The sequence below is a fragment of the Mus caroli genome, chromosome 9 (assembly GCF_900094665.2).
Source record: "Mus caroli chromosome 9, CAROLI_EIJ_v1.1, whole genome shotgun sequence".
Classification (NCBI taxonomy): Eukaryota; Metazoa; Chordata; class Mammalia; order Rodentia; family Muridae; genus Mus; species Mus caroli.
In genome coordinates this window covers 91,180,727-91,188,061 of record NC_034578.1, presented here as the reverse complement: position 1 = coordinate 91,188,061, position 7,335 = coordinate 91,180,727, and the positions used below count along the sequence as shown (strand labels likewise).

Below are 7,335 nucleotides of genomic sequence, written 5' to 3'. Positions count from 1 at the left end.
TGCAAGCAGCTGCCTCTGTATTTTTCAGGCTCTGGCAGAGCCTCTCAGGAGACAGCTGTATTAGGCTCCTGTCAGCATACATTTCTTGGCATCCATAATAGTGTCTGAGTTTGGTGTCTGTAAATGGGATGGATTCCCAGGTGGGGCAGTCTCTGGATGGCCTTTCCTTCAGCCTCCNCTTCATACTTTGTTTCCTTATTTCCTCCAGTGAGTATTTTGTTCCCCCTTCTAAGAACTGAAGCATCCACACTTTGGTCTTTCTTCTTCTTGAGCTTCCTGTGGTCTGTGAATTCTATCTTGGATATTCTGTGCACTTCTTTGCCTCCAAGGTGATGCCCTGAATGAGCTTCTTATGAGCGTGATGCTCAGCAGCACCAGTGCTGCTCAGTGTGTGCACAGGTCGAAACCCCAGCATCTTGAGTATTTTCTTCCCCCTTCTAAGAAGGATCGAAGCACCCACACTTTGGTCNTCCTTCTTCTTGAGCTTCATGTGGNCTGTGAATTGTATCTTGGGTATTCCGAGCCTTTGGGCTAATATCCTCTTATCAGTGAGTGCATACCGGGTAATGTATGTTCTTTTGTAATTGGGTTACCTCGCTCAAGATGATATTTTCTATATCTATCCACTTGCCTAAGAATTTTGTGAAGTCATTTTTTTTTGTTTTTGTTTTAAACCATATAACTCTATTATGTGAGCATGAGCATTTCAGATTACTATATTTTGTCACAGTGTCAAAAAATNTAGTAGGACTATGACAACTCTTATAAAAGAAAGCATTTAATTGGGGCTGGCTTACAGTTTCAGAGGTTTCGTCCATTATGGTCATGTCAGGAAGCAAGATGGCATGCAGGTGCTGGGGAGGCAGCAGGGAGGGAGAAACTGGCTTGAGCATTTGAAACCCTAAAGACCACCCACAGTGACGTACTTCCTCCAACTAGGCCGCACCTACTCACCGCTCCCTGGTGACCAAAGCATTCAAATTTATGAGCCTATGGTGGCCACTCCTATTCAAACCACCACGCATGTCATGAACTGTTTCTTGCACTAATGTTCACAGTATGAGACTCTGCAGACAGTGAGGGAAAGATAACTGAATAGCCATCAGTAATGAAATGATGTATTCGTAGGTTATTACAGGAGGGAGGGGCTACAGGAAGTAAGGTTTTATTCTGCTATAACTAATATTACATCCACATTACTTTATATGGACAAAATGTCTGTGACACACTCTGTTATGTGAAGAAAGCACAGCCCAGTGCACACAAACCTGTTCTTTCGTCAGGTCAAGCCTTCTTCACCTTCCTGGTGCGTGTCTGCTTCTAGTGACCACAGGGCAGGCCTGGCTATGTCTGTCTGAGNATTTCTCTGGTCACAGGTCTTTGGTTCATCTAGAATAACAAAGTATGAACCCTTGGTAATTATGCCAATCCTACTGAAAGAGGCATTCCAGGCTGCCTTTTCCTTCATGNGAATTAAAACAAAACAAAACAAAGCAGAATATCACGTGAGCCAAGAGGGAGATTTGCCTAAGAATGACAAAGAGCAAACTGAAGATAAAGCCAAACGAGGTCCTGAGCTGAGCACCTAGATTCAGTTGTTCTTGAAGCCTTCTTGACTCCACAAACCTGTTTCTCTTGCTTGCAGCCAAGAGTCCTGACCAATAATAATAGAATAATGTGGGTGATTTGATTCTGACTTCATAAAAGAGCCTTTTGCTTATGAGAGACCTATAGTACAGCCAAATGTAGAAGTCAAGTTTGCAGGGGCGGGAGAACATATTTTTCCATTACATACTTCTGTTATATTTGGTCCCCAGACAAATGTTTATGTTTTATGTATCATTAAAATTCTATAAAATTTAAGCAGGTAGCATACAGCTGTGTTTTCCAAATGTTGGGTTTTATGGAGGAGGGACTAGTGTGAGTGACTTGGGAAAAGAATCCAATCTTACATTTGAAAATAGAAAAAAAAACCCGAATATAACGAATTATTGCTTCTTTTATGCTTACTTTAATTTTTGAAGCTGGCACACAAAGTAATGGGTTTCACGCTGGCATTTTCAAACATGCTCCATTCTTATTGCCAGCCTGGCCCTCTCCCTTGATGGTCTCGCTCCTGCCCCCAATAGCCCTCTAAAACCTGTTCTTCCCCTTTTCATGATCCTGTCTAGTTTCATGACACACACACCAACAGGCACATGCACACACTTGTGCATGCAAATGCACACACACACAACACACGCACACAAGCACACACACCACACACACACAAGCACACACGCTTACACACACACAAATCTAGGTTTTGCAAATGAAAAACAAACAAACATGATGGCTACCTGAGTCTGGCTGACTTCTCTTAACGTCATGACCACCAACTGCATTATTTTCCTGCAGATATGGTGACTTCATTTTTCTTTAGGACTGAATAAAATTCTCATTCATATATATATATATATGTATATATATATGTATATATATATATCATATTCTTTATTCATTTGCACATATGATTAATGTGCTTTCTAGATAACTTGGTGTACCTACAACATTGATCTAGTTTTGGGATGATGATAGATGCATATACTCCCAGATACTTGGGAAGCTTGATCAAGAGATGGCAACTTCCAGCCCAATAACTCTGGCTATGTAAATAATTGAGGGCCAGCCTGGACAACTTAGAGANACCCTGTCCTAAAATGAAAACCACTGGGGCTGTGGAGGACTGAGAAATGCATCTCGGCTGCTGGCCCAGCTACGCGTTCAATGTCCAGCACTGGGAAAACAGCAACGAACCAAACGAAGACAATTAGACACTTGGGAGTAAGACAGAATGTTTCTCTTGATTGAAATATACCTCTGCCAACACAAGGAAAATAAAGCATTAAATTATTTCATAATGATCTTATAATCCGTCTCTGTTAAATTCTAATTGTGAGTTAATGAGTTAATTAGAATTCTTGTTTATTTTGCAGTGTTGTAATGTTTACCTGTGACCATGTTTGAGGCTTTATTTCTGGAGTGGTACCTTTTGCTTCTCGACTACAAATGTACCACATGTTTGAACAGCCTACGTCCTGAAAACTCTGTCTCACACATTTATGGAAACACAATTTGGTGACATGGGCATACAGTATTTATATTTGTGTTACTCAGAAATATCAGCCTTCGCTCCCCGCTCCCCTGCTGGGGGCTGAGATCAATAGGAACATTGGTGACAGATTGCTGGGGGATGTAAGTGCTCCACACATGGCCTCTGGGTACCATTTTAGGAGCCTTGGTCTCCCTGTCCACCTGAAACTCAGAAAAAGTCTATTGCCTTCTTCACAGTTGCTAACTCACCTGAGAAATGGACCTCACCAAAGAGGGCTCCTGGGAACCGTATCCTACCTTGGGGAATGGCTGGCCCAGTAACTACGGTGTTGGATCAACAGACACTAAACATTTATTTACAAGGAAGGTGCATAGCTGTGATTACTGTGCACTGTTTCTTCACAGCTGTGTCCATCTGCTTTAACACTCCCTTCCCGGGGAGAGGATACATTTCAACATAATTAAAAGTTGAGAACTGGTTCCTGGACTTTGAGCATATCCTGTTACTACAATGCTGTATGTCAGCAAATCCAGGTGTTATCAGAAATTTACAGGAAAAAATAAAAAGACATTAGCAGAATAGGACTTTAATGTGGGCATATATGAAATAGCACACACGTTAATTGCTCATAAAGTTTTCTCATAAATAAAATTTTGAGGAATGATACTGAATGGAAGCAAATGAATGATAATGAACGGAAATCAAGGAAAGCACAGTAAAGTCTACATAATTTTCATCTTATGAAGGGCATGAGTGCATAATCAATTTTACTGATTTACAGCAGAGCCCACAGCCTTGTCATGTAAAATTTAATAGGTAGCTTGGACATTAAATTTTAAACTCAGGATCATCATCAATCTTTTATTTAAATCTGATAAGCTTCTGGGGTTACTCCATGGGTGGAATCCTAGTATGTTTCAGCCCCATGGCTCACCGCCGGGATATTATGTCCTCCTGTAGAAATCTAGAAACACATGCGTTACTTACTATAATGGTAACAGTATATAACTCATGTTTTTCATAGCGCTGTTATAAAGAGGTGTTACTTTCCCTAACAACTTGTGTCCCCTCTCCTCAGATTTACTAATTCCAGTTAATATGTTAATTTTCATAAATAGAATAGAAAATGTTGTTCTTTTTAATCTTCCAAGTTGAATTCTGNGTCATGCAAAGATTAAGTGAGGTGACTCAAACCCCAAATCCTATAATTGCGGAATGGCTGTTTAGATGGAGTTAAGTCTTCCTTTTCCCTCTCTTCTTNGGCTGGGAAGGCAATTTTGGTGAACTGCAAATTAGAAAAGCCTGGCTGCTTGTCTGCGGTGACGCGAGCTCCTGAAGGCACAGTCTACTTAGCTGCCATTTGCTTTGTTTAATCTGAGATTAGGCAAGGGAAACCTAAATTTAGAGCTGACGGGATTCTTTAAGGTGGCGTTAGTAGATGCCGGTTTTGTTTTGTTTTGTTTTGTTTTTTTCCCTGTAGCTTTTCTGAGTCTCTGACTGGGAAAGGGACGGTGTGGGGGAGGGGGGGCGGGGGGGTAACCATTTTAAACTCTGAAAAAAATATGAGATTAAAGTTGTGAAGGAATTAGCAATATCTACAAACTGGTCAGCTCATTTACTGGATTTCCACATGGCAGCGCGTGTCCATGTCCTGTCTTGTGTCATGTACCTCGTGTGCCACCTCCTACTCCCAACCCCCGAGTTTTCAAGTTGCTTGTGACAGTCTCTCTGAAGATCTACGGGCTGTCTTTGACCCTGNCCATCACCTAAGGGGGGGATCACGTGTCTCATTACTCTAATGGCTTGAGAAAGGAAACCCCCCAGGGGAGAAAGGGCTGAGAATGCAACCACTTTCCTAATTGGACTGCGGTGAAAGACGCTGAACTCCGGGACCNGATGCAGGCTGGAGAGGTCGGGACTGCAAAATTGTATCTACACTGAAAGAGAGGGCGTTGGCAGACCTGGGGGGCTTATTTCTAATTCTGGGAAGTTTTAAAGCCGCCTAAAGCTGGACGTCTCCAAGATTTAAATTTAGAAACGCTGTTTTAAGACAGGCTGCCCTGGGAAGGGTCTTGGTTCAGCTTTATTTTGTAGCTCTGGTAAGCCTTCTTTTGACGGTGCTTGAAAGCGGGAGGGCATAGCTGTAATGCTGCACTTGCCTGCTGGGAGTTTTCCTGCTAGAGGAGCACCCCTGGAGGAGATGTGGGGTGAGTTAGGAAGCCAGCCAGCCAGACTTGCATTCACACCTTAGCGTCTGCACTTAAGAATTCTTAGCTCATCATCTCTCAGTTGCTGGCTGTTGGATACAGAACATCCGCGGTTTCCACAATTAAATGGGATCAATAATTACCTTGAAGGAAAGTGGAGATAACCAAATAACATGTGCAAAGTGTCTGGCATGTAGCAGATGCTCCGAGACATCACTTACCATCCATCTTCTTTCCCATCTGCTTTCTACATCACTCGGTTTGTGATTCTCTTACTCCCATCGCTCCTAGGTTTCTTCTGTGGTGAAGGTGGGAAGTTAGGGCTGGAGATGTAGCTCAAGGACAGAATGAATGCCTCGAGTGCACAAGGCCCTGAGTTTGATCTCTAGGGAAGGAAACTGGGAATGCTGGACTCTAGCTTGGACACTATTCCCAGGTGACCTCTGGAATTTAAGAACCTTGTTCTTCCAAATGACAGGTCAGATCCCTGCCAAACAGCCAACTGTGACAGCAAACCACAGGGACCTTCTAAGAGTTCCAGGCCCTCGAGTTACGGAAGAGCTGTCATTGATTTTGTCCGGATCAAACAGCAGCTCTGCAAAACCGACAGGATAACAAAAGCCTCTGAGTTTATCTTTGACCTCCTAACCCAGTCACGTCCTCGCTGGCTGATCTTCCGACATGACTGGCCTTTGTTCTAACCGTTCACCTGCAGTTTGCCCTATGGAGATACTGCCCCATCAGCAGACAGCAGTCACACTACCCAGCTGCCACGTTGGCTGTCTCTGTAAACTTTCCCCCTTGACTCTTTACCTGAGGCCACAGGCCTTCACCGTGGCCCTTGCATCTCTGCAAACAATTTTATCATATTTCTGTAAAAGGGGACAGCTAAATCAATATTTTAATCTGTCTTGTTGCCAAAATCCGATGATCTGTTGCAGTTCTTGTCCAACACAGGCAATCGTTAATGTTAAAATGTTTTTAATGTTGTCTATAAACCTGTTCTAACCGGTTTTCTATTCCATCCTCAAAGTGAAACTTTGATATGTACCTTTAGCAACATTTCCTTAGATTTTTCCTAAGTCAGAGAAATACTANTTTACCGTTAGTGGTGAATCTAATTGTATATGTCCTTTGCAACCATTCTCCAAGATTTCCCCTATCATTGCACTTTGGAGGATTTTTAGATATGCCAATCCTGAATTAGTCTACTAAGCTTCCCATTTCAATAATTGTGGCTTCCAATCTATAGACTAGACTCAGTCTANCTGATGTTCAATAAGCTACTCCGATTCCACTAGGCCTTTGATGTTTGTATCTACATTTAATGACGGGCAAATTTTCATAAACTAAATCCCTCACGTCTATAATTGGCAGTGTTGATAAATTGGGCTGAATAATTCTTCTATCGTGCTAACATGAAGCAATCCTTTCAAATAATTTTTTCTGCTATGTTTACAACATTATAATTTGATTTTATAGGTCAGAGGCTCACAAACTTTTTTCTGTGAAAGGCCAGATAGCATCTCAGACTTCACATGTCATACNATCTCTAAGTGCAGCTACTCAGCCCTGCNGCTGGGGCTCTNTGTCAACCATAGAAAACACACACGTGAGTAAGAGTTGCTGGGATCAACTCAGCTCTTTTTATGGACATTGAAAATTGAACCTCATGTGTTATAAAGTATTGCTCTCCGTTTTGATCTTTTTTTTCCCCAACCATTTAAATATGTGAAAACTATTCTTAGCTTGTGGGCCATACAAAAGGAGGCAGAAAGCTCTGTTTGCCCTGTAGCTATTGCTTTCTAAGTATAGTACAGTTTCTGGCTAGAGGCAGATTTAGGTTTTATGGAGACTGAAGCCTTTCTAATTAGGGGAANTTTAAGAAAAAGAATACAGGGCTGAGAATGTTGCTCAGTGTTGGAACACTTGCCGAGCATATGTGAAACCTGGGGATCAATCCTCAGTACTCAAAAGAAGGTGGAGAAAGAGAAGAGGGGAAAAAACCCCACATTTCCAAGATTAGTTACAGTG

At 42.1% G+C, this 7,335-nt stretch overlaps 1 long non-coding RNA gene across 4 annotated transcripts in view; it reads right to left on the bottom strand.

Annotated features, from left to right (window-relative positions):
- The window catches only part of LOC110301948, a 26,393-nt gene extending 20,486 nt beyond the window's left edge, over positions 1-5,907 (bottom strand). The window contains exons 1-4 of one of the 4 annotated variants that reach the window (XR_003837606.1): positions 5,523-5,907; positions 1,269-1,389; positions 955-1,067; positions 615-854 (exon numbers count right to left, since the gene is read on the bottom strand). This is a non-coding gene — a long non-coding RNA (uncharacterized LOC110301948). Of the gene's footprint in view, positions 1-614; positions 1,068-1,268; positions 1,390-5,522 lie in introns of those variants that run through there. The other 3 variants (XR_003837604.1, XR_002378753.2, XR_003837605.1) reach the window with 3 other exon arrangements.
- Positions 5,908-7,335: the final 1,428 nt, after the last annotated feature.